General features: G+C 30.2%; 1 protein-coding gene across 1 annotated transcript in view; it reads left to right on the top strand.

The window, feature by feature from the left end:
- The first annotated feature begins 3690 nt into the window (after positions 1 to 3690).
- Positions 3691 to 18348, top strand: part of LOC114328623 (uncharacterized) — a 125195-nt gene continuing 110537 nt past the window's right edge. Inside the window, exon 1 of the mRNA XM_050653381.1 lies at positions 3691 to 4163. The gene's annotated coding sequence lies outside the window, so the exon portion shown is untranslated. The remainder of the gene's footprint in view (positions 4164 to 18348) is intronic.

The following is an 18348-nucleotide window of genomic DNA, read 5'->3' as shown; positions in this document are numbered from 1 at the left end:
ATCACAAGTTACTTGTAAGCGGTCATACACATATGGAATATGATGCAGATCATTCTGTTATTGAAAAGGAGAAGAAGAAAACTACGATGAAAATTAACGATTGGGTTCAGCTTATAAAAAGCTGTAAACAAAAGAATTCTGTTATAGTAAAAGTAATGGAATCCAACGATTTGCATAATTTTGCAGCATTATTGAAAACTGATTTGATACAAAAACAAAAGTTACTGAGAGTGGCGAAAAGTTTCTTTGGAAAGATCTGAAGTGGGCACGTTATTCTGCAAATAATTTTACAACTCTGTATTTCAAATCGTCACTTAATAATGAAGAAGAATTTAAGTCTGTCAACTACAGAAAAAGGGGAAAACAATCAGCCCAGTTTCAGATACTAAAACTGCATGATGGGCCAGTTCCGACAAGCAAAGAGAAGAAGAAAAACCTTATGGAGCTTTTGCCTTTCATAGATAAACATTTTATCAAGAGTTGTTGGCAGCTGATGTTCCTGACCTCGATCCCGATTTACTGGAGGTCGATCCTGATGATATTTAGATATTTTTTGTGTTACTTTGGTTTATAATAAAATATTTTGATTAAAATTTTGTGGAATTATTTTAGATCTAAGCAAATAAATCATCGCTAAATGTGCGTAATACATATAGTCTGGGCTGATTATCGGAGAATAGGCCATTTTTGGGAAAAGTTATTTACCAGCAATTTTATTGCTGGAATCGAATTATAAGATCCTATATATTAATAATATAGGTATGCAAAGTCCTCAGATAGTGTGCTACTTTTTTTATAAACAAAATGGCGCCCAAAAATTGTGTTTTTTTCAATTATTGCTCTATAACTCCGAAGATTTTAACTTTACAACAAAAACACCCAAATAAAAATTCACCGTGATTAAATTCTGCATAGAGACGTGTTTTTCCCGATCTGCTCCGACGAAAATTTTCCTCGGAAAATGCGGGTTTTCCCAACAAAATCTTTAATTTTCAAATAAAGTTTTATATAAGTAATTATTTACCAATAATTAAATAATTTGGTGACTTAAAAGCCTTCTTGGTTTAGATTATAGTTCCAGAAGCTGGTGAAAATGAAACGAATATTTTAGCAACAATTCAATTGTTAATTAATAATTTACGGTCGCAATAATAACCAAAATAATTAAGATACACTGATCAAACTTTGAAATCTTATAAAGATGAGATGCCTATTTAACATTTTGTCGACAAAATATAAATTTTTTATTTTTTTGCATAATCTTTAAATGTTTAAAAAAAATAGTTATAAACAAATTAACGTTTCTCAGAAAGTTTTTATTATATTATAATTTTAAAAAATACCTAAAATGCGCATTTCAGATATCTTGAAAATGAATGCCTTAAAACTTTTTTGAAACCATTTGCAAAAAAGTTATGAAACAGCAAAATAAACATACGATTACTAAGGTGTTCATAATTCTTTTTTAATTCTTTCAAAGCGTAGAAGTGAGTTTAAAGTACAAGCTAATTATTTATAAAAAAATATCGATTATCAGTTTAACGGTTACATTGTAATTAAAGATTATAAATATATTTTTTTGTAATTTACACGCGCGAAAGTAGAATAATACAGTACCGTAGCTACCCGCCCACATACACAAGTCGCGCGAGTTTAAGCGTGTCAGTCGCTTCGAGTGAACATTTTATCTCCGGCTCTGTATCAAGCCTACTTTCGCGCTAAAAATTACAAAAAAAAGTATTTTTAATCTTTGATTAAAATATAATCATTGCACTAATTTTTGACATTCTTTGTGAGTAATTAGATTGTACCATAGACTCACTTTTAAGCTTTGAAACAATTAAAACAAATTATAAATAATGGAGAAATCGTATATTTATTTTGCTGTTTCATAACTTTTTTGCAAATGGTTGTAAAAATTTTTTAAAGCATTCATTTTCAAGACCTATGAAATACGCGTTTTAAGTATTTTTTAAAATTAGAATATATTAAACAGTTTCTGAGAAATGTTCATTTGTTTATAACAATTTTTTTTAAACATTTAAAGATTATGCAAAAAAATGAAAAATTTATATTTTGTCGACCAAATATTAAATAGGCATCACACCTTTATAATCCTTCTAAGTTTGATCAATGTCTCATGATTATTTTGGTTGTTATTGCGACTGTAAATTGGTAATTAACAATTGAATTGTTGCTAAAATATTCGTTTCATTTTCATCGGCTTCTGAATTTATAATCTATAACAAGAAAGCTTTTATTTCACCAAGCTATATAATTACTGATAAATAATTACTGGCCCAAAAAATTTATTTGAAAATTCGAAATTTTGTTGGGAAACCCATATTTTCCGATGAAAATTTTCGTCGGAGCAAATCGGGATAAACATGCCTCTATGCAGAATTAAATTGGGGTGAATTTTTATTTGAGTGTTTTTGGTGTAAAGCTAAAATCTTCGGAGTTATAGAGCAATAATTGAAAAAAATACGATTTGTCGGCGCCATTTTGTTTATAAAAAAAGTAGCACACTATATGCGGATTTTGCATACCTATATTAATAATATATATGATCTTATAATTCGATTCCAGCAATAAAATTGCTGGTAAATAACCTTTCTTTGTACTTTACTAATTAGACCAGCGTATTATAACTATTTTTTTTTTCAAAATTTAAAGATTATGCAAAAAAAAAGAAAAATTATATTTTGTCGATAAAATATTAAATAAGCATCTCATCTTTATAATATTTATAAGTTTGATCAATGTATCATGATTATTTTGGTTATTATTGCGATCGTAATTTGTTAATTAACAATTGAATTGTTGCTAAAATATTCGTTTAATTTTCACCGGCTTCTGGAATTACAATCTATACCAAGAAAGCTTTGATGTCACTAAGTTTTTTAATTATTGATTGATAATTACTTACCTAAAACTTTATTTGAAAATTAGAGTTTTTGTTAGGAAAACCCGCATTTTCCGAGGAAAATTTTCGTCGGAGCAAATCGTGAAAAACATATCTCTATGCAGAATTTAATTGCGGTGAATTTTTATTTGGTTATTTTTGTTGTAAAGTTAAAATCTTCGGAGTTATAGAGCAATAATTGAAAAAAATACGATTTGTCGGCGCCATTTTGTTTATAAAAAAAGTAGCACACTATCTGCGGACTTTGCATACCTATATTATTAATATATAGGATCTTATAATTCGATTCCAGCAATAAAATTGCTGGTAAATAACTTTTCCATGAATTTTGCTAATTAGCCCAGAGTAATATCACTATTTAAGATATCTTGAGTTATGTCAAATTCGCACCTAAAGTACAACCGTGAATATCCGAATAAGTCATTCAATATCTTCTAAAATTTAATTTAATGTAACTAATTATATTTTTATCCAATAATAGTTTCTTGTTATCGTCAAAAAAGTGCTTTTCTTATTCACAGGAGCCAGAGATATAAGATGAGGATTGTCAATATACAGGGTTCTGAACTACCCCGTACGTTTTCGCTTGTTTACATTCTTTCCTACCAATTTGTCAACAACGCTTGCAATACAGAGAGCCGTTGAAGTAAAGAGAACCGATCTTACATTCAATATCATGGTGGGGATAACATTCTTCTACCAAGGTCTTTCTTGTGCTTTCTTGATCTAGCATTTTGCAGTAGAACCCATAAACCGGTATTCGTAAGAACCCAATTTATACCCTTGTATAGGTACGCTTACGGTCGATAATTGCTTGTTTTTTTTAAACGTCCTGTCACGTAATCACAGCCTTCTGGTTCTTGTAGTCTTGTATATTGAAGTAAAAGAACAAACGACTGGTGGTCCACTTTAAACATCCCCAAGTGGCTGCATATGTTGTAATACTTGATAAGGACCTGTCGGGATGAGTGTGTGAATTTTTACCGAATGTCAACGGACACTGTTGTTTTTTGCAAAGCGGAAGCAACTGCAAACAAACCGGGGTTAAATTAAGGTTCCGTGAACTCGGGTACCGTCTTGCAGACTGTGTGTTTATGTTGATCGTGTGTGACAGTTGTTGATGTGCTACATTTTTGCAGTAACAACGGTTTTCATCGATAAAAACAAGATTATCTTTTAATATGGTCTTTAGAGGATGGTGAAGTGGCAGAGTGATTTGTATGATCGATCAGAACAGGTAACAAACCAATTTTCACTCATTTATATTTATATATTAGTCTAAAATACGATATAAGGTCGATTGGGACCGATTTGTTTAATGCATAAAAATCATTGGATATGTAATTTAGTAGGTATGTTAACAATTACAAAAAACAAGGGGTTCCAATCTAATTTTGTTCTGACTACATATTATAATCAATTAATAATTAAAAACGCTGGACGGAAGGGCCGCCCGAGAACTTTCTCGTACCGATCTATTATTATTATGGTACTAGATACTGGCATTCTATAAAAATAACAAAATTACTCGTTATTTTGATATTTTAGAAACACCTTCTGTACTTGAAAATATTTTATGGTTCTACGCATCATTAATTCCTGCATTTGAGAAAATGTTCGATGCCATATTTCGGGGACACACTATAGATGTATAGATTATTGCATAAATAGATAGAATATTATAGTCATACTTTCATTTCAAATTAGTTCATTTTTCTGAGAAATTAATAGTTTACAATATTTGCATTTCATTCTATTTCGATTACGCAGCCAGTCAATGCGCGAGATTAAGAACAAGATATTATCTCCGAATTCTATCCTACTGCATGGATTTTAATGAAATTTTGGGAGTAGCCCAATCTCCTAATTCAAAGTCTATCCTATATACTATGGCGCTTTTATCATGGGGGAAGTTCCCACCACTTCTCAGGGGTGAAATATTTTTATTTTCGAATTACATGGAGAAAAAGGAAGATTTTTAAGAAAATTTAAAAATTCATTCTATAATTTGATCACATTTTTTAAAAAAACCATTCATTTTAAACCCGTTTAACTTTTTGAAAGTAGAAATAACACTATATTAAAAGGTATTGAGAAGAAAAACAATGCATTTAAATTATGGTGGATGGGGAGTTAAATGTATATACTTTTCATTTTCCCTTAAAGTACGTTAGTCATTATATTTTTTGCACCATATCTCGCTTAGTTTGTAAGTAACCGACATTTAACGGTGCTCGTTTTAAAGGCCTTTTCAAACACTACAAAAGGTGTTGGTAGCATTATACACCTAAAACCTACCGTTCCTCTGTTATTTCAAGTTGAATACACCAATTTGAGCATGCACCAAAAAACAAACTATTTTCACCTACCATATCTCTTTTTGTATTATAAATAGAACATTTACGAAGGAACGAATCTCTTTATTATTTATAATCTAAAAAATGTTTTATATAGAGTTTTTAGTTCGATGCATAGTTTTTAAGGTATTCACAAAAAATCCGTCCGAAAAGGTGTCATTTTTCAATGAAAATGGCCAATTTTCAACTACGCATAACTCAAAAAGTATTGAGTTCTCAAAAAAAAGTATAGACCAGTTTTTGCTTAGAAATAGGTTCTTCAGCCACTTCCGTGCTTATTTTGACCAACAAATTTTCCACCCCCTTGAAGAAGTGGGAACCGCCCCAAGATAAAAGCGCCATAGTATATAGGGTAGATTTTGTTTCTTGAGCTATTCCCTACTTACTGTGAAAATATCAAGTACATCAATGTAGTAGGATGGAATTCGGAGCCAAATACCCTCATTGACTGCTCTACAATAATGCTCTGCTATGAACGCGTGAGAGAGGACACACATAAGATTATAGCAAAATTTCTATTTACCGTAACTTTTCGAGTTTTTGAGCTACAGCAATAAATTTTATGTCATTGGAAAGGTAATTTTGCATTCTTTCAAAATGTGTTAAAATATACAGGGCGTATCAAAAAAATTAAGATTTTTTATTCATTTCCGGTTCAACCGGAAGCCATGTTTTTGGTAAAATTTATTGTGATAATAGATAATAAAATACCATATATGTCTGCAAAATTTCAAATTTTAGTTTCTATTAAGAAGGAAGTTACCGGCACTCGAATATTTTTTTATAAAAAATTCATAACTCCCCTCCTATGGGGAGTTAAGATATATGACTAATGTCATTAAATTTACTGATAGGATATCAAAAATATATCAAAAAATAAAAAAATTCCTTGGAGCCATTTTTGAGAAAATCTAGTTCAAATTTATGTCAAAATTTGACCCCTTAAATATAGGCAACCCGTAACTTTTTCTGAAAAACGATAACATCTTTCTTATAGCCCAATCTTTAGGCTATATAACGACTTTTTCAAATTAAACTTATCTTCAAAAACTTTTTAGATAGATAGGGAAATGTGTCGGGGGGGCGGTCGGCCATGTTGGCCGCCATTTTGAATTTGGAAATGTCAAATTCCGTACTTTTATTTACCTATCGATGAGCTTACTTTGAGTTGAATTTCATTTATTTCTGTCAAAATTTGCAAAAATGGGCCCTAAATAACCCCCCTATTTCGGCCCCCCTTTGAGAGATTTTTTTTAAAAGCTTTGTTTCTCGACAAAATTCTCTTAAACTTACTCATACCGAATTTCATCAAAATCGGTCCAGTAGTTTTTGCTGGGCGGTGGCGACATACGTACGTACATACGTACGTACGTACGTACATACTTCCGACATGTTTTTTTTATTTGCTTTTTAGACTCAGGGGGACTCAAAACGTCGAAAAAAAGTGAAATCTGAAAAAATTTTTTTTGCACGATCCTATAACTTTATCTATTATACTATACTACGTATATAGTACGATAAAGTAAAAAGTGGCTTTTTTTTATAAATTAAAAAAAAATTTTCGCTCCGGGCAGGTAGTATTTCAGATTTTTTGGATCATTCTAAACAAAAAAGGTCTTATGTAATTTTTCTCTTAAGAGGGTAGGCGCAAAATCTTGGTCCAATGCTATTTAAATGCATTCATGTTTTTCGAATCCCCTCAGAAAACTAATAAATATTTTTGAAAAATGTAAACCCATAATGAAAGATTAGCTACTTTATTACCGAGGGCCGAAAGTCCCTGAAAACTTCTATGTATAATGTTTATTTTAATAAGTTACAGGAGTGGAAAAAGAAGAGAAAATTTAGTGTGTTTAATTTCAAATATTTCATTCAAAAGAAACTTTTTGTTTAATCTAAGAGACGTTCGGTCCTCCGTAATATCGTAATTTTTCATTGTGCGAAATTTTTTTTCAAAAATAAAAAAAAATACGAGATCCTTTGTAAAAGGTATATTTAAAGTTCCCCAAATAAGGGCTACATTAAATTACAGAACGTTTTCGGATTAAAAAATCCATCATCAGTGTTACTTAAAGCCAAAAATAGCATGCCTGATAGTGATGTTGATTATAGTTACTTTCGAGTATTCGTTACAAATCGTTACTTTTGTATAAAGTAATCATTTACAGTATTCGTTACTTTGATTACTATGATTACTTTTGTTACTTTTGTATTTGAGTACCGGTAATCATATCGAGAATCATATTTCTTACTAGGTAGGTATTTTGTATAAAGTAATCATTTACAGTCTTCGTTACTTTGATTACTATTATTACTTTTGTATTTGAGTACCGGTAATCATATCGAGAATAGTATTTCTTAGTAGGTAGGTATTTTGTATAAAGTAATAATTTACAGTATTCGTTACTTTGAATACTATGATTACTTTTGTTACTTTTATATTTGAGTACCGGTAATCATATCTAGAATTGCATAGGTATTCCGATATAACAACGACCTTCACCGATCTTTTTAAGGAATAAAAATGATTTGATTACTATGATTACTTTTGTTACTTTTGTATTTGAGTACCGGTAATCATATCGAGAATCGTATTTCTCAGTAGGTAGGTATTTTGTATAGATATTCCGATATAACAACGACCTTCACCGATCTGTTTAAGGGATAAAAATGATTTGATTACTATGATTACTTTTGTATTTGAGTACCGGTAATCATATCGAGAATGGTATTTCTCAGTAGGTAGGTTTGTATAGGTATTCCGATATAACAACAACCTTCACCAATCTGTTTAAGGGATAAAAATGATTTGATTACTATGATTACTTTTGTTACTTTTGCATTTGAGTACCGGTAATCACATCGAGAATCGTATTTTTTAGTAGGTAGGTATTTTGTATAGGTATTCCGATATAATAACGATCTTCACGAAGTACGAAGTAATCAGAGTAATCACAGTAATCAAAGTAGATACAATAGTCGTTACTCGCTCTGTTACGATTGGTACGAAGTAATCAGAGTAATCAAAGTAGATACAATAGTCGTTACTCGCTCTAATACGATTGGTATGAAGTAACGAAGTAATCAGAGTAATCAAAGTAACGATTTGCCTCTCTGTATAGTAATCGTTACTTTCGGTATTCGTAAGTAACGAGTACTTTGCAACGAATAGTTACTTTTTCAACATCTTTAATGCCTGAGCCACCAAAATTTTTTGGGGTTAAAACCCTTTAAATGTTGAAAATTGTTGTGTTATGCTACATATTTTTAATAATACGTAGTGATGTTGCAAAGATTGCTGGATATTATCCAGGGCAACACAGGACTCTTCCCACGTGGTTGGAATATAAGGATTGAAACCTCACATATTGGAGTTAAATGGCCAACTTTTAGTTGTAGTATAGCACAACAAAGTTTCAACATTTAAAGGGTTTTTGCCCAAAACATTTTGGTGGCTCAGCCCTCCGGCATGCTATTTTTTGACTTTTAGTAACACTGATGTATTTTTCAATCAGGAAACGTTCTGCGATTTATTGTAACCCTTAACCTTTTACAAAGGGTCTTGTATTTTTGTGATTTATGGTACCTATACCTATCTACTTATACAGCCAGCTACAGGAATTTTATTTTCCTCGTGGATTTTTTTCAAAAGTATTTATTAGTTTTCTCAGGATACGAAAAAAAAATGAATGCATTTGAATAGCATTGGACCAAGAAATATCCGCTTAGCAGTAAATTGTATTTTGAATTAAATAAATTACATAAATATTTCTTTTTGTGTTAATTAATTTAATTCAAAAAAATTTTTGGGCACCCTGTATAAATACTTAATTATGTTAATGTTTATATTGCTGAATAGACAATTGAATAACCTTTCAAGTAAGCTAGCACACGCACACGACCCCTACTCTCATTTAAAAAATAATTGATTACGTCATCACGCCTAGATGGATGACGTCACTAGTACAATATATTATTATGTGCTAAAAAGCATAGGTTAAAAATAAAAATCGACCTGTTTCAGGATTTTTAAAGTCGCCGGCTTACGAAATAATAAATTTATTCCATTTGGCTTTGTCACACTGTATGTTTCACCTATTCTCTAACAAAATATAGGTATAATACTGCCACAACTTGTTCTATATTTAGTCCAGGGCGCATCTGTTTTGAGATGGACGTTGAGAGGTGACTCAAATTTTTTTGCAGAAATTGCTTGAAAATATCTCAAATAATAATATTTGAGTTATCCTCCCACTCAAAATTGTCCGGAACATTGTTTAAATAATCAAAATGTCAAAATATGAAGGAAAAATTCGATTTTTTATTGGTTTTTTCATTATAACTTTAAAACTATCCATTTCTGAGAAAAGTTGTACTAACATAAGTTGCGTAATTAAATTTTCTATAATATAGAATTGGTTAACAATTTAAAAAATAGTCACCCTTGTTACAAAATACCAATAATTGCGAAAAAAACCATACAAAAACAATTATTCGCATTTTACGTTTTTCAACCATTTATGCTAGACTTAAGACCTTCATATTTTACTCAGAAAAACTTTATGATATAGTAATACAACACTGTAAATTTCATTAAGATCGGTTTAATAGATTTTTCAATCCAGCTTTCGCAAAAAAATCATTTTTTAAAATGTTGCAGGACTGAAAATAAAGCAGATAGCAAGTTGAATTTTTTTTGCTTATAGAACTGTATTGTACCTTTCATTTGCAATTTGCAAAATTAAAATCGATTAATTACCACGGCGCGGCGTCAGGAAATTTTTTAAATAAACATTAATTTTTGGTGCTACGCGCAGGACAGCGGTGTTCGATTTACATAAGTTGATTTCCACCAAAATTTCTTCCAATCTTTATCTAATATATTATTTTCTTACTCTATATTTTGTTGTATTTTAATATTTTGATTCCACAAAAATCAAACTAATTTTATTATTGTTTGTGAAATATTGTTTAAACAATTGCATATGTTTAAAAATAATAAACTTTTATTCTCTAAGTTAAAATATATGAACAAAGAAAGTTTTGGCTAAAAAAGTGTTATTTCAAAGGATAGAGTATATGTGTTTTTATTTTGCAATAAACAAATTTATTTATTTATATCGAAATGTAATAAAAATTAAAATGTATCAATCATTATCAAAGGTCATTGGAATGCCCAATCAGAGCAAACTATCCGCAGTCCTGCGCGTAGCACCAATAATTAATGTTTATTTAAAAAAAATCCTGACGTCGTGGTAGTTAATCGATTTTAGTTTTGCAAATTGCAAATGAAAGGTACAGTACACTTCTATCACCAAAAAAAAATTCAACTTGCTATCTGCTTTATTTTCAGTTCTGTAACATTTTGAAAAAATGAATTTTTTTTGCGAAAGCGTGATTGCAAAATTTATTTTGCAAAATCTATTGAACCGATCTTAATGAAATTTACATCATTGTTTTACAGCATCATAAAGTTTTTCTGGGTGAAATATGAAGGCCCTAAGTTTAGCAAAAATGGTTGAAAAACGTAAAATGTGAATACTTGTTTTTGTATGGTTTTTTCGCAATTATTGCTATTTTGCAACAAGGATGACTATTTTTTAAATTATTAACCAATTCTATATTATAGGAAATTTAATTACGCTACTTTTATTATAGTACAACTTTTCTCGGAAATGAATACTTTTAAAGTTATAATCAAAAAACGAAGAAAAAAATCGAATTTTTCCTTCATTTTTTGACATTTTGATTATTTAAACAATGTTCCGGACCTTTTTGAGAGGTAGGATAACTCAAATATTATTATTTGAGTTATTTTCAAGCAATTTCTGCAAAAAAATTTGAGTCACCTCTCAACGTCCAAATATACTAATATTTTTACAGATGCGCCCTGGTCTAATTGTGTTCTATATCAATTATTTTAATTTTTCGTATGCTTTCGATTTCAACGACACACGACAAAAAATAATTACACTTTTATAAAAAAAGAACTTTTTATAATACCACGTGTTTATTATTTATAGGACGCAATATAAAAAGTATAATAAAAACAATAATTTTTCAAATCAAAATGTCAATTTTAAAAACAAAAAGAACTTCCGGTGCCGGGAATCGAACCCGAGCCTCTTGCACTCAAAAAAATTTAGTTCGTAATATTGATTAACAGTGATTATTAAATAGTATTTCGTTCTAACAACAATTAAATTTTTTGTTTCAACGAACTTTTAGACACTGACGAATGTATTTGGTTATTGTCACAATGATTGAATAATAATTGTGAAAATAACTAGTGTACATTAATCAATAACACTCAATTTATTCAGCCAATAACTTAGTTTCGTATATTTAATAAATAATGTTAATTCTAGCAGCAACTCAATTTCTTGATTTCGTAGATGACGAGCAATTACCTTGGTTTATCGTGACAACGTACAGATTTCATTAAAACAATGTATAAATGTTGTTAATATAGAGTAATATAATATGATTATTGTATAGATGTAAACTGATTGTTGTGACAACGAATGCATTAATCAATCTACTACTGCGTTTAATAACCACAATCAATGCGTTCATGGTGACAATAAACGTAGTTGTTGAGACAATAAATGTTTTGCTTGACCATTTGAAATGTAACGGCTTTTCCTTATCGTGATACCCCTAGCTTCTCTGTGTTACCATTGTTTAAAAAAGAATTCTTTGTTAAACAATGCTGTTACCTCTGCCGAAGTGCCGAATAATAATTTCATTTCGTTTCCAAGTGTAGTTCGTAGTAGAAGGAAGTTTTCGTGTGTCTTATTATCGTGAAATTTTGGTCGAATTCTTTTTAAATTTTTTTCGAATTCTGAGAAAACTGATTAGTATTTTTGAAAATTTAAACGCCGAATAAAATATTACAGAATTATCGAGGGTCTGAAGTCCCTGAGAACTGCTATAATGATTATTTTAATAAGTCACAGGGGTGAAAAAGAGAAAATTTAGTCTGATTTTTAATTTCAAATATACCATTCAAAAGAAACTTTTTGTTTATTCTAAGGGACTTTCATAGACCAGTGCAAATAGCAAAAAAACAATAAAAAATTAATAGCAGGATGAGACCAATTCCAAATGAAAGTACACATATTAGATAACATGTGGAACATTTTTCACCAAATCTGGATGAGGGGAACATGGGTTGGGGGAGCGCTTTTAGGGGTGAAAACGGTTAATTACGATTTGCGGCAAAACAGCACACCGTATGGAAAAAAGTTAAATCGCAAAGTTGTAGGCTATAAGAAGATCTACAACTTTTGTAAATAAGCATTTTTCACGTAACCTCAAAATATCCGAGAAAATTGGAAAATTCGATGTTTTTGATTTTATTTTTTTCTCACTGAAAAAAAATTTTTTTTTTACCAAATATGGTGGAAACTTACCTCTTTATGTCCCAAACACGCTGTAATTTTTGTGTATAAAAATATTTTTTGAAACTCTTGTTTTTTATGTTTTAGGGAAAATGTAAGCATTTTTTCAATTGAAAAATCTCCCGAAATTTTTTTAGCTTTTTTAAAAAAGTTGGCATTTTTTTGTTTATTGAAACCTCTATTTTCTGATGGTGTAAAAAAATATATACGTTACTGTGGAAAATTTTGTCACAAAAGGCAAAAATCGAAAATTTATTTTCAACCTCTCACCATTTTCAGATTCTCAGACGTAATATAAGTTGCATAGCGAGGAGGAACCAACGAACCTCTGTTAAAAATTTACTACACTAATGCCGTTGTCTGTGATTTTTAATTTTGTGAATAAATTATAGTTAAAAAAAATAAAAAACACGTTTTTAAAGCACTAAAAATTTAAAAATAACTTTTAAAATTAAAGCTAGTAATATTTTATTTTTAAATTTTTAGTGCTTTAAAAGCGTGTTTTTTATTTTTTTTTAACTATAATTTATTCACAAAATTAAAAATCACAGACAACGGCATTAGTGTAGTAAATTTTTAACAGAGGTTCGTTGGTTCCTGCTCGCTATGCAACTTATATTACGTCTGAGAATCTGAAAATGGTGAGAGGTTGAAAATAAATTTTCGATTTTTGCCTTTTGTGACAAAATTTTCCACAGTAACGTATATATTTTTTACACCATCAGAAAATAGAGGTTTCAATAAACAAAAAAAATGCCAACTTCTTTAAAAAAGCTAAAAAAATTTCGGGAGATTTTTCAATTGAAAAAATGCTTACATTTTCCCTTAAACATAAAAAACAAGAGTTTTAAAAAACATTTTTATACAGAAAAATTACAGCGTGTTTGGGACAGAAAGAGGTAAGTTTCCACCATATTTGGTAGAAAAAATTTTTTTTGAGTGAGAAAAAAAAATAAAATAAAAAACATTGAATTTTCCAATTATCTCGGATATTTTGAGGTTATGTGAAAAATGTTTATTTACAAAAGTTGTAGATCTTTTTATTGTTTACAACTTTGCGATTTAACTTTTTTCGATAGGATGTGCCGTTTTGCCGCAAATCGTAATTAACCGTTTTCACCCCTAAAAACGCTCTCCCAACCCATGTTCCCCTCATCTAAATTTGGTGAAAAATGTTCCACATGTTATCTAATATGTGTACTTTCATTTGAAATTGGTCTCATCCTGCTATTCATTTTTTATTTTTTTGGTCCATTTTAGAGCTATCTGCACTGGTCTATCAGCCCTCGGTAATAATGTAGTCTTTTATTCTGCGTTTAAATTTTTCAAAAATACTTCTCGGGATTTCAAAAAAAATGAATGCGTTTAAAAAGAATTCGATCGAAATTTTGCACCTGCGCTCTCCAAAAGGATTAAAGTGTTATACATTTTTGGAATCACTATTTCAAACGCTTTTAAATGAGCTGTCACATGATGTACTTTCCCATTTAAAAAAATCAAAGTTATGCCTGTCACCTGAAGAGGAATCGTGTAAAGTTCGAAACATTGGTGTTATGATATACTTTGATTATTTTAAAAATCGACCTGTCCGAGCGTTTTGCTCATGTGCTAAAAATAAATAAGTTAATATGGGGGAGGGGGGGCGGGTAGTGTAACACTTTATGCAGCGCACTGTATAAGTGAAATCATAATATGATTTCTCATACTTATTATGAGAAATCACACAGTGTAAAGTCCATTAAGTTTAGGACAAAAAAGGGGGATTTAAAAAATTAGTATTAATCAATATCATATATTGGGCTAATGCATTCAGTAATTATTAATATAAAATACGTTCATAGTAGGAATGAACGAAACTGATTGTAAGAATGAATAGAATTGCTTGTAAGAATAACAGTATTTATTGTGGGAATGAACGGAATTAATTGTAAGAATAAACGGAAATAATTGTAGAAATAAACGAAATACGTTAGGAGAAATAACACTGTTATTGACACATGACACAACGAATAGTCTTCGTCGGTCAATTAACGACGTTGTTGTTTCAATGAATAATATTCCTTGACTCAATGAACAGAGCTCGTAATATCATTAAAGTGATTTTATGGTATACATAATGAATGTTCATCCATTCAATAAACGTAATACATTGGCTCAACTAACGAAAATAATGAATTGATGAACATCGCTTTGTTGTTCCAATAAAACCAAGAATTGGACAAATTTTAAGTATTGCGTTTGTTGTCTGAATTAAAATTTTTATTGATATTACGTACCTTTTTTGTTGAGTGTTTGTGAAAGCCACGTATCCTAGCCACTAGACATGAGACCATTATTTGATTTAATATAGCTTGTTGTATACCTCATATTTTTGCACTAGATACTTTTTATTCACACTGTATAATCTTGTTTAAAATATTGTTTTTCGATACATAAATCATAATTTATAAATTTTCCAAACACTGCTAAAAACAGTAAACAAAATATTCCTTATTAATTAAGTATCGGAATATTCTCGTTCTAGAATAAGGATTCTTCCTATTTTTCATTATTTTCACTTTAATATTTCATTTTTTACTCTGGGCTAATTAGCAAAATACAAGGAAAAGTTATTTACCAGCAATTTTATTGCTGGAATCGAATCTTATTATTGTATGTATTAATAATATAGATATGCAACGTCCGCAGATAGTGTGCTACTTTTTTTATAAACAAAATGGCGCCCGAAAATCATGTTTTTTTCAATATTAGCTCTATAACTCCAGAGATTTTAACTTTAGACCAAAAACACCCAAATAAAAATTCACCGCAATGAAATTCTGCATAGAGACGGGTTTTTTCCGACTTACTTCGACGAAAACTTTCCCCGGAAAAAGCGGGTTTTTCCAACAAAATCTCTAATTTTCAACTAAACTTTTAGATAAGTAGTTGTCAATCAATAATTAAATAACTTAGCAACGTAAAAGCCCTTTCCGTTTATATTATAATTCCAGAAGTCTATGGAAATTGAATGAACAGTTTAGCAACAATTAAAATGTTAATTAAAAATTTACTGTCGCTATAATAACGACAATAATTATGATGCATAAGAATAACTATGATTTTTTCATAAAAAGACACTATACCTATCTAATGTACTTTACAGAATTTAAATTGGACTATTTAAGCGGCCTCAGGAATATTTTAAAATTATAAACAATTGTTTGGCTTATAAACAAACAGAATATCTCGGGAAATATTAAACTAAATTAAATTGTGAAAACAGTATTCGAAAGACAGCGGCAGGACACTTCTTTTAAAAGAAAAAACGTTTAATTATGACGAGTGGTTCCTGAGATACAATCGGTCAAAGTTGACCGGAATTTACGGCAAAGATATAAACAATAGGATCATAATTTTCAAACCATCAGCTTTTTATTTTTGTCCTCTTTCTCCACACCAATTTTCATATCTTTAAAATCCTCATAACATATATTATTATAATAAAAACTATCGATAATACGTGTGAAAATAGCCAAAAATAGCAAAATTCCAATCAAAAATTAGGTTGGAGAAAATGTAACCTTCAAAGTTCAAAATCGGTATACGTTCGGTATACGTTAACAAAATGCATTTTCTCGGCTTCCCATGGAGCAATTTCCTTCATTCTTTTTTTGTTCCCTAATAACTCGAGTAGAGCCGCTTAAATAGTCCAATTTAAATTCTGTAAAGTACATTAGATAGGTATAGTGTCTTTTTATGAAAAAATCATAGTTATTCTTATGCATCATAATTATTGTCGTTATTATAGCGACCGTAAATTTTTAATTAACATTTCAATTGTTGCTAAACTGTTCATTCAATTTCCATCGGCTTCTGGAATTATAATACATACGGAAAGGGCTTTTACGTTACTTAAGGGTTTTAAGTTATTTAATTATAATTATTGATTAACAACTACTTATCTAAAAGTTTAGTTGAAAATTAAAGATTTTGTTGGGAAAACCCGCTTTTTCCGGAGAAAGTTTTCGTCGAAGTAAATCGGAAAAAACACGTTTCTATGCAGAATTTAATTGCGGTGAATTTTTATTTGGGTGTTTTTGGTCTAAAGTTAAAATCTTTGGAGTTATAGAGCAAAAATTGAAAAAAACGCGATTTTCGGGCGCCATTTTGTTTATAAAAAAAGTAGCACACTATCTGCGGACTTCAGAATCTGCATATCTATATTATCAATATATACAATCATAAGATTCGATTTCAGCAATAAAATTGCTGATAAATAACTTTTCCCAAAAATGGCCTATTCTCCGATAATCAGCTTAGACTATTTTGGAAATATTCTGTTTACAAAAACTCATTATTTTGGTCAAAGTAAATATTCTAGAACTATTTAATGAGAATAAAAATAATAAACAACTCCTTCCTAAACAACTGGAAGATTTGAGCTTCTGGGCTGTTCTATAAAAACTAAATTTTCATTGTAAACAATTCAGCTAGAGACTTACTTAAGTTACAGCAAGTTATAGTGCACTACAAGGTGCAAATAAAACGCAATATAATTTTTTATTGATGTTTTTATTAAGTAACAACGTGTCTCCAATTAAGTTACGGACCTTCTAAAAAAGGTGCCCTGGTGACAGCAACACGCCTTCACTCATTCCTAGCAAGAATACAACAACCTATTAATATAAATATTTGACAAAACTCAATGCATCTATACAAACGCTGTTAAATATTGCATTTTAATCGAGTTCTGAGGGATTCTTAAAATTTCAGGTGTCTACTTAATCTTTAAGTATGTTTAACACATTGAACGTCACGTGAGTTGTATTTAACTCACACCCTGTTTGGCACATGCGTTCTGTGAGTTAAATATAATTCACATTAACATTGAGATTCTGAGCGTCGAGCCTGAAGGCAAAAACAAAAAATTTTAATGTGGCGGTTAATGTGTTTAAATGGATTACATGATTCCCTGGACATAGTGACAAATACCAAGTCAAGTATATAAAAACGTTGTAATACATTGTATGGCGGATGACGGTTGACATTCTTGAACAAACATTATCGAATGGTATCCATCGATGGTGATATCGATGTTACATAAACCTGACATCGATGGTAAGGCTATGTACGCCCAGACAAGCGACACTTTACAGCGCCGTAAGAGAAGTAAAATGAAGCGCGAAAAATGGGTTCTATCCCATGTTCCAATGTTGCTGCGCGATATTTTACAGCTCATAGTACATTCTTTCACGGTTTTTGCTGTAAATTTTAAAGAACCGCTTGGATTGACATGAAATTTGGCATGCGCAAATGCGCATAGCATAGCTAACATGTTAAAGAAAAAGTGATATCATGCCGCTGTGTGCTTTTGTCCTGGGGGTGACTTTAACCTCATCTTGCGGGTGAAAAAATATATGTTCAAGATAAGTCCCAAAGTGGATAAACTGACTAATTTTAAGCAACTTTTGTTCTATAGAGTTTTTTCACCAAATCAGTACTTTTCGAGTTATTTGCAACTGAATATGTTCATTTTTCAACAAAATAACCACGTTTTTAGACGGTTTTTCGCAAATAACTCAAAACTTAAACATTTTGTCGAAAAAAATATTCTTAGCAAAACTATAGCCTATAAAAAGTGAAAAAAAAAAACGGTGTATGCATTAGGTCTCTCTACCTA

The sequence above is a fragment of the Diabrotica virgifera genome, chromosome 6 (assembly GCF_917563875.1).
Source record: "Diabrotica virgifera virgifera chromosome 6, PGI_DIABVI_V3a".
In the NCBI taxonomy this organism is placed as follows: Eukaryota; Metazoa; Arthropoda; class Insecta; order Coleoptera; family Chrysomelidae; genus Diabrotica; species Diabrotica virgifera.
This window is presented reverse-complemented; position numbering and strand designations above follow the sequence as displayed.